Source organism: Mustela erminea, chromosome 15 (genome assembly GCF_009829155.1).
Source record: "Mustela erminea isolate mMusErm1 chromosome 15, mMusErm1.Pri, whole genome shotgun sequence".
In the NCBI taxonomy this organism is placed as follows: Eukaryota; Metazoa; Chordata; class Mammalia; order Carnivora; family Mustelidae; genus Mustela; species Mustela erminea.
The window spans coordinates 21,224,189-21,232,719 of NC_045628.1; the positions used below are offsets into that span (position 1 = coordinate 21,224,189).

An 8,531-nucleotide genomic window follows, 5' to 3' on the forward strand; every position below is an offset into this window, starting at 1 on the left:
TAGAAAGGATTCTATAAGAAACTCCTATGTACTTGTAGCAAGAAAAAGATTTTCAGCTATTCTGCAAATTAATCAGTCTCATTTAGCAAACAACTAAAATAGAGTTGTCCAATTAAGCAGTGATTCTGTTCTTGGTCTTAGGTACCAGAGAATTTTTGTCACTAACATGGACACAAAGTTACCTATAGGTATGTTTGCTTTAACACTGTATTTAATATAGAGCCGGAGGAAGGCAATTTCTGTGACACGTCTGGGGAAAGAGCTAAATGAAATGCAGTTGATTCATAAGAATACAATGTAACATTTACAAGCTGTGGATTAAATTGATATACAGAAAAGCTAATAGGGTTTAAAAAGTGTATAAAAAAAGAATTAGAATGAGATTGAAATCAAATCTGTCAAGTAAGTTAATATAATTTAAAAACAGACCCACACAAACCTGTATCAAGATATGCTAATATGGTTGCATTTAGGGGATATTCATATGGGAATAAAGAGGAAACAAATGAGAAAACCCTGTATATGCTGATGATTACACACTACAAATTTAGTAGTTTAATGAAGTCTTCACCTGAAAAGCCACAGATATTCCAAATCTGAATTTCCCACTGTGCCTAGATTATAGAAATATCAATCACAATCCATCCTCAGATCCTCAGTCTGCATAGTTTAGTTTACCTAATGATAGCACATGTTAGTCTATAAGGTCCCTTCAGGTCTGCTTTTATTTGAAGCTATGATTGTGGAAACTGTGAAAATATTACTCTATTAATGCTTTCTCCTTAATTGTAGCACAGCATCTGTAATTTAGTAAACAAACAAACAAACAACAACAACAAAAACATAAAAACCCACTCCAGATTTAGTAAAGAGGAACTTTATTCAAAAAGGATTTTTGAGGAAAGAAAAGGACTGCTCCAAGAGGAAGAATGCTCTGACCATAATATCTGCCAGTTCTCAAATATCTGGCAAAATTGGGATTCTCTTTTACAAAGAGTAAACAAAGCTACAAAGCACTGAATGTGGAGAAGTGGAATGAAAGTATGGTCCAGTGATCAGAGAATGTTTTGCACTGAGGCCAGACTATTCTCAGATGGGGTTGGCTGGCTCAGGTCATGGGGGGGGGGGGGTTGGAGAAAAGAATCTTAGCCAAGGTTTGGTTGACAAGCATTTTTTTGTTGTTGCCATTGATCTGTGAAGACAAGCAGTTCATCTATTATGAGGAAAGAATGGCATTTTGGAAAGGGGACATCCATGATTCTTATTTAAATCATATGGGGAAGGTAGTTCTGTACAGTAAACCATTTCTTAGAAAACAGGGATAGAAGATTTTCTTAACCCTCCCTATTTTTGAGGGCTCATATTAAACTCAACTTTGTCACTCAACATACTAATTTTCCTTGTCTCCAAAAGGGCTTATCCTCCCCTTGCTACCATTTCTCTCATCCAATTTAGGGACCTCATCATCATCTATCTCATTGTTTGCAATTTTAGAAAAGACAGGGAAAGAAATTAACATTAGGCTGTGCTCTGGTCACAATATTTATGTCCCTCCCAGATTCCTATGTTGCCCACTGTGATGGTTTTCGGAGGTGGGATCTTTGGGAGGTGACTAGGTCATGAGGGATCCACTGTCAAGAATGAGATTGATGCCCTTATAAAAGGCCCAAGAGAGCTCCCTTGTCTCTCTCACCATATAAGGAAACACGGAAAGGTCTACCATCCTGAAGAAAATCCTCACCTGGCTATCATGGTACCCTGATCTGGAATTTCCAAGTTTGTTTATAAACTACTCTGTGTATTTAGTTATAGCAGCCTAAATGAACTCAGACAGGCTGCTTTCGCTTTTTACCTTGAAAAAGCCTCTGAATTAAGAAATGGAAAATAAAGTCTGGCTACATTTTAGCAATAAGAGGAAGAAATAGTCACAGAGGCTGGAAAAGAAACAAACCCAAAGTGGAGCCATTTGCCCCATGACAGTAAACCAAGACTTAACTGCAATTTCAATCTCTGCCAGAAATAGTAACTTTAAAAGTCCATCTGAAGGGTGCCTGGGTAGCTCAGTGGGTTAAGCCTCTGCTTTTGGCTCAGGTCATGATCCCAGGGTCCTGGGATTGAGCCCCACATCGGGCTCTCTGCTCAGCAGAGAGCTGCTTCCTCTCCTTCTCTCTCTACCTGCCTCTCTGCCTGCTTGTGATCTCTGTCTGTCAAATAAATAAATAAAAATCTTAAAAAAAAAAAAAGTCCATCTGAAATTTCCTGATCAGTACCAGAGTCTGGTATTCTGAATAAAATAAGGTAATCTGCATAATATGACCCTTGCCTTTCCCTTCCCTTAAAAAGATGACCAGACCTGGGGGGGGGGGGGAGTCATTTCTTTTACTAATGACTTCTTTACTACATTCTTTTGTCCTGCCTATAATAACTTCCCATTTTGTACAAAACCTCAGAGTTCCTGTCGATTTACTAAAAGGGACACTTTTCTTGTCCCAATCATACTATATTGATCAAATCTTTTTAACTCAACAAGAAGCTTACTCAAGTTTTCCTACTAAAGCAATTCTGAGATCATATTGTGCCACAATGTCATTTTTAGAAGATTTTTGTTGTACAATTGTACAATTGTTGTTGTACAACAATCTCCTGTGACTACACCTCATTGTCAGTCAATCAGTGATCTCCAGGTTCTCCTTAGACTTGTTAAGAAGACTGTCTACTCCATTCATAAAGGTAAAAGTCTAAGGCTGAATAAAAACTCTTATGATTTTCATCTATACACTCAAACAATTAAAGGTTGGTGGAGACATTCACACACTTTCACTTTAAATGTGTGATCATTCCCATCTAGCTACTTAACATTGATATATTTACTTTCCTATCCTCACATGGGCTATTTAAAATTATCTTTGTACTCCTTAAAACTCCTTACAGATGCACTTTTTAGATGATTTATGCTCATTTATCATTAAGAAAATAGAATTCAGAGTGGAACATTTACTTTCTGCCCATTAATCTGCCAATAAACCTATTATCGGACCTATTTCACTACCATCTCTGACAATGAATACTGTCCCTTCTCAAAACAAAGTAAATTCCTATAATTCTTTTACAAAGATTTGAATATCTCACTTATCCTTTTTACACAATTCCATAAGTATATAACCATGACCTACTTTTTCTTTAAGTACCTATTTCTTTCAGAAATTCACACTGTATTTGATCTCTACATTAATTTTTTCCAAAGAACTCTAAGATTCTTCCATTTCACCTCAGTAACTTTTAACCTACATAAATTTGTATTAAGTTCCTACTACTTCAGTGATTTTTTTTTAAAAACCAAGGTCACCAAAACTCAATGGTTTGAATTCAACACATTTATCTATATACCTTTCTCAATTTCTCAACATGATGTAAGAATTGAAGAAATTCTTTTCTGAAATTTTTTTTGTATCACACTCATTTCATGTCAGTCTTCCTTGCAGACTCCTCAATGTCAGATGCTTGATTTCATCATAGTTTAGTAATGAACTTTTCTTTTGTTTACCTTTTCTCCTTCTTAAATTTCATAGTATTAAATACAAGTGACTCACAAATTTTCAATTAATGTGGAAGATTAATTTTCCAAGTTATCTTTCCAACTATCTCTCAACCTGTGTTAAACATGAGAAATGTGGTTTCATTTTACTTTTTTGGAATTATTTTGGCACTTTCTCTTGCAAACTTTTAGGATTTTCTCTTTCTCTATTTCTGTAAAAGGTTATCATACACTGTCTAGATTTCACTTTTTCATTTATTCTCAAATTCTCTTGGGAATTACCACATGAAGGTTTAGGACTTTCTTCCGCTATGGCTTTCCCCCTTTATTATTTATCTCCTTTACTTCATTCTTTCTTCCTCCTTCTGAATTTCTTTAAAAGGACATAACTTCTAAAAAAAATCCTCTCTATTCACATTTGTCCAATTCAGTACATCTTTTTGTCTGTCTCCTGTACTATAGGATCTGAAAGAATCCTCTATTTCATTAATTTGCTCATCAACTAAAAACATTAAGACACTCGTTTTTTTTTAAAACAGTGCACTTTACATTTCAAATATCTTTTTTTTTTAATTTTTATTTATTTATTTGACCGAGAGAGAGATCACAAGTAGGCAGAGAGGCAGGCAAAGAGAGAGGAGAAAGCAGGCTTCCTGCTGAGCAGAGAGCCCGATGCGGGGCTTGATCCTAGGACCCTGAGATCATGACCTGAGCTGAAGGCAGAGGCTTTAACCCCTCAAATATCTTTAATTATGCCTTTCACTTATGATCTTTCTCTGGTTTCCTATCCCTATACATTTTTTTAGTAATATTTGATATGACATACTTAATTTCATGTTCACCACCTTAATTCCAATTACAGGTAATAATTCTTTCTGTTGAAAATAGTGCCCCTTTTGACTTGGAAAATATGTAGTAATTCTTGGTTGTTTTCTTGTTTTCATATTTTTATGCCTTCTTCATCTCTCAGTGAGTGCTAGTTCTCTAGGACAGTAGCTTTTCTGGTGAGTTAGATAATTAAACACGTGGCTATAGCATAATGAACAGAACTATACTGCTTGCCTTTGTCATTCTTGTCTTTCCTGGAAGTTCACTTGATTTACTGTTCCTTCTATAATACCAACAAAAAAATGCTAACATGGAGTCAAATACTGCTTCTCAATGGTTTTTGATACTAATGCTGACCACCAGATGGCATGAAACACAGATTCTCCATTATCCTCTTCATTAATCATTTGCCCCCACCCTAGCCTTATTCCCACTCATGTTTTCCCTCTGAACATGGAGACCTTGAACTCTAGCTGCTTCAATAAAAACCCTCACCTGTACATTTTGTGTTGGTAGTTTCTAATCTTATTTCTTTAACCTAGAACCATCTGGTTCTTGATTTTAAAAAAACCTTGTATATCCATAATTTGTACTTTCTTGTATTATAGTGCTTTATTATAGGTTTGGGAGTTTGGGAGAGGTGGAAGGGATTGGTTCAACAAATATGTGCCAGTATGTCTTTTATATTGCAGAGTTTCAAATGAGAGGAGTAAAAGGAGAATACAGATGTGTTCAGTCTATCATCTTGACACAAATTATGACATGTTTCTTGGTACCATTCAGAAATACAACATGATAAACAATAGACCAATGTAAGTTATGATGCAACCTATGTTTCAATATCAACTATGTGCTGGAAAGAGCTTGTCACTACACAATTAAAACCAGATTTCTCCCTCTCCATCTCCCCTCTCTGTAATTTCAAGATAATTCTAGTCACCAAGACAGACAGTGTTTCTGTCAGCTAGACTAAACTTTGTGCCTAGGAACCACTTGCTTCCCTCTCACCCTGGCACTTACAGAATCCAGATGGCCTAATCAAAGAGGTCCCTTACCTTCATCTCTTAGAGCATGCACTTTAGGAAATGTCTAAGTTCTCTCTCTGCCCTCTTTGAGATGCACTTTTTTTTTTTTTTAATCATTTAATTACTTTTACAACCCAGGGCTGTCTTTTTCACAGACCTGGGAGACATCTCTTTGTAATGATCAATATGGCACCTTTATGTACCCAATCTCTATATGAAGGTAGGAGCTTAATATAGATCGGACCTTCTCCGTGTTGTAAAACTGGCTCCTGTTAGGAAAATAAACATTTACTTTTTCTATAGGTAAGATCAATTAGCAAACAAAAACAGCTTAAGACTCCTATAACCCTACTCTGCTCTTAGTTCTCAATTAGCAACAATTACGCTTCTGATAAACCTCATTGGCTATGATACTGCCACTGCACAAAGTTTGCCCCCTCCCTTAGTTCTCTGTGCATTTCAATGGAATTGAGTTCATAGTGCTTCTTCCTTACATCTTTAATTTTGCCCAGTACAAGTTTTGTTCTCATACCAGTTCAAGTTTAATCAGTCATTCAACAAAATTTGGACAGAGAATGCTTCAAGTTAAAGGGACATTCATTTATGATAAGAACTTTTAAAGTAGGTATGAAGAAAATGTAACTCCATATATAGTCATATGAAAAACCCACAACTAAAATTATACTTAATGGTAAAAAGTAAAAGATTTCCTCTAAAGTTAGGAAAAGACGAGGATGCCCACTCTCACTACTTTTATTCAACCAAGTACTGGAAGCTTTAGCTAGAACAACTGAGCAAGAAAAAAAAAGGAATCCAAATTGGAAATAACTTGCTATTTTCAGATGACGTACTATATACAGAAAGCCTTAAAGCAAGAAAAGACAAACAAACAAACAAACAAACAAAAAGATAGAATAATATATCTACTAAGGTTGCTAGATACACTATACATAAAAATTTGTTGTTTCTAGACACAAGTGTATTACAGTAAATCAATCCCATTTACAATTGCTTCAAAAAAAAAAATTGAAGCAAGGAGGTGAAAGACCTGTCCCCTGAAAACTAAGACATTAATGAAAGAAATTGAAGATGACACAAATAAGTAGATATTCCATGTTCACAGGTTGGAAAAATAGTGTTGTCCTGTCCATACTTCCCAAAGCAATCCACAGATCCAATGTAATCTCCATGAGAATTCCAAAGGCATTTTTCACAGAAATAGAACCACCTGTCCTAAATTGTGCATAGAACCACAAAAGGTCCTGAACAGCTGAAGAAATCTTAAAGCTCAAGACATCACACTCTGATTTCAAACCGTACCAATCTATAAAAATCAAAATAGAACAGCACTGACATCAAAGCAGACAGATCAATGAAACAGAATAGACAGCCTCGAAGTATACCCCTCCATATAGCCAATTTATGGCAGAAAAGCCAGGAATATACAATGGGAAAAGAAATTTCTTCAACAAATCATGTCAGGACAACTGAACAGGCACATGAAGAACGAAACTTGACCAATATCTTATACCATACAGAAAAATTAACTCAAAATGAATCAAATTTTTAAAAAATGGATCATAGTCAAATGTAAAACTTGAAACCCTAAAACTCCTAGGGGTGGGGGTGGGGAACAGACAATAAACACCTTGCTATCAGTCTTAGTGATAATTTTTTGGATAGGATTCCAAAAGCAAGGACCAAAAAGCAAAGATTAAGCATGACTACATTGAACTGAAAAACTTCTGTGCAGCACAGAACATCACCAAAATGAAAAGGCAACTGACTGAATGAAATATTTGTAAATCATATAAAGTAGTATAGTTCAATAACTAAAAAAACAAAACAAAACAAACAAACAAACAAAAGAAATTAGAAGATGGGCAGGAGATCTAAATAGATGTTTTTCCAAAAATATATGGATGAAAAAATGTTCTACATGACTAATCAGGGAAATGTACATCACAATGAGAAATCCTGTCATACCTATTAGAATGGCTATTATCAAAAAGACAAGTGCTGACAAAGATTTAGCGAAAAGAACACTTGTGTACTGTTTGTGAGAATATAAATTGGAAAGCCACTATGGAAAACAGTATGAAGGTTCCTTAAAAAGTTACTAGAACTAGCAGTTCAACTTCTGATATTTATTCAAAGAAAACTAAAACAGTGACTTGAAAAGATCTATGCACCCCATGGTCATCACAGCATTATTTATAATAGCCAAAATATGGAAGCAACCTAAATGTTCATCAATGGTAGTGGATAAAGAAGATGTGGCATACATACAACAGAATATTAATAAAAAATGAAAGCCATGAAATGAAATATTGGCATGTGCAACAACATGGGATGTAACTCATGGGTATTACACTAAGTGAAATAAACAAGAAGGACAAATACCATCTGATCTCACTTATATGTGGAATGAAAAAAAAAAAAGCTCATGGGAAACAGATTGGTGGTTGCCAGACATAGGAAGAGAAAGTGGGGGAAATGGGTAAAGGGGAACAAAATTCCAGTTATAAGTTATGGAGATGTCACATACAGCACGATGACTGTAGTTAAAACAGTATTGCACATTTAAAAGTTGCTAAAAGAGTAAATCTTAAAAGTTCTGATGACAATATTTAATTCTTTATAGTGATGTTAATTAGACTGACTGTGGTGCATTCTGCAATTTTTACAAAAAGTAAACTGCATGCCTGAAATTGTTATGTCAAAAAATATTAGTGTAGCTAACAGAATGAATCAACTGGAATGATTTCAAAATTGATTTTAGGCTGTAAACTAAATCAACTAAATGTATGATTTATGTAAGCATGGTCCAAACTCCCAAGTATTTCTTCTCTTGAATATACTAAAAGCTTGCCCTCTCCAAAACTGCACATCTGTGGTATTCATAATTTTTGACACTTCTAAAAATACTTAAAAATGATCTTGTTATTGTAAATTAGAAGGTACTGTTTTAATCGAAAAATACATATCATACATATGTCACCTGCAGCTCTAACATACTAGTTTATCAAATTATATAATAGATGCTAAAATCCTTTGGAATAGCTATAGTTTCACAAAACTATCTTTCAAATATGATAAGCTCTTTGCATGTAAATATATCTTACTCATTTTCACAGCAATTC

The 8,531-nt window shown here is 34.8% G+C and overlaps 1 non-coding gene across 1 annotated transcript; it reads right to left on the reverse strand.

Annotated features, from left to right (window-relative positions):
- Window positions 1-5,679: 5,679 nt before the first annotated feature.
- Window positions 5,680-5,819, reverse strand: LOC116574690. The gene has a single exon (XR_004279442.1). It is a non-coding gene; the product is annotated as a U4 spliceosomal RNA (small nuclear RNA).
- Window positions 5,820-8,531: the final 2,712 nt, after the last annotated feature.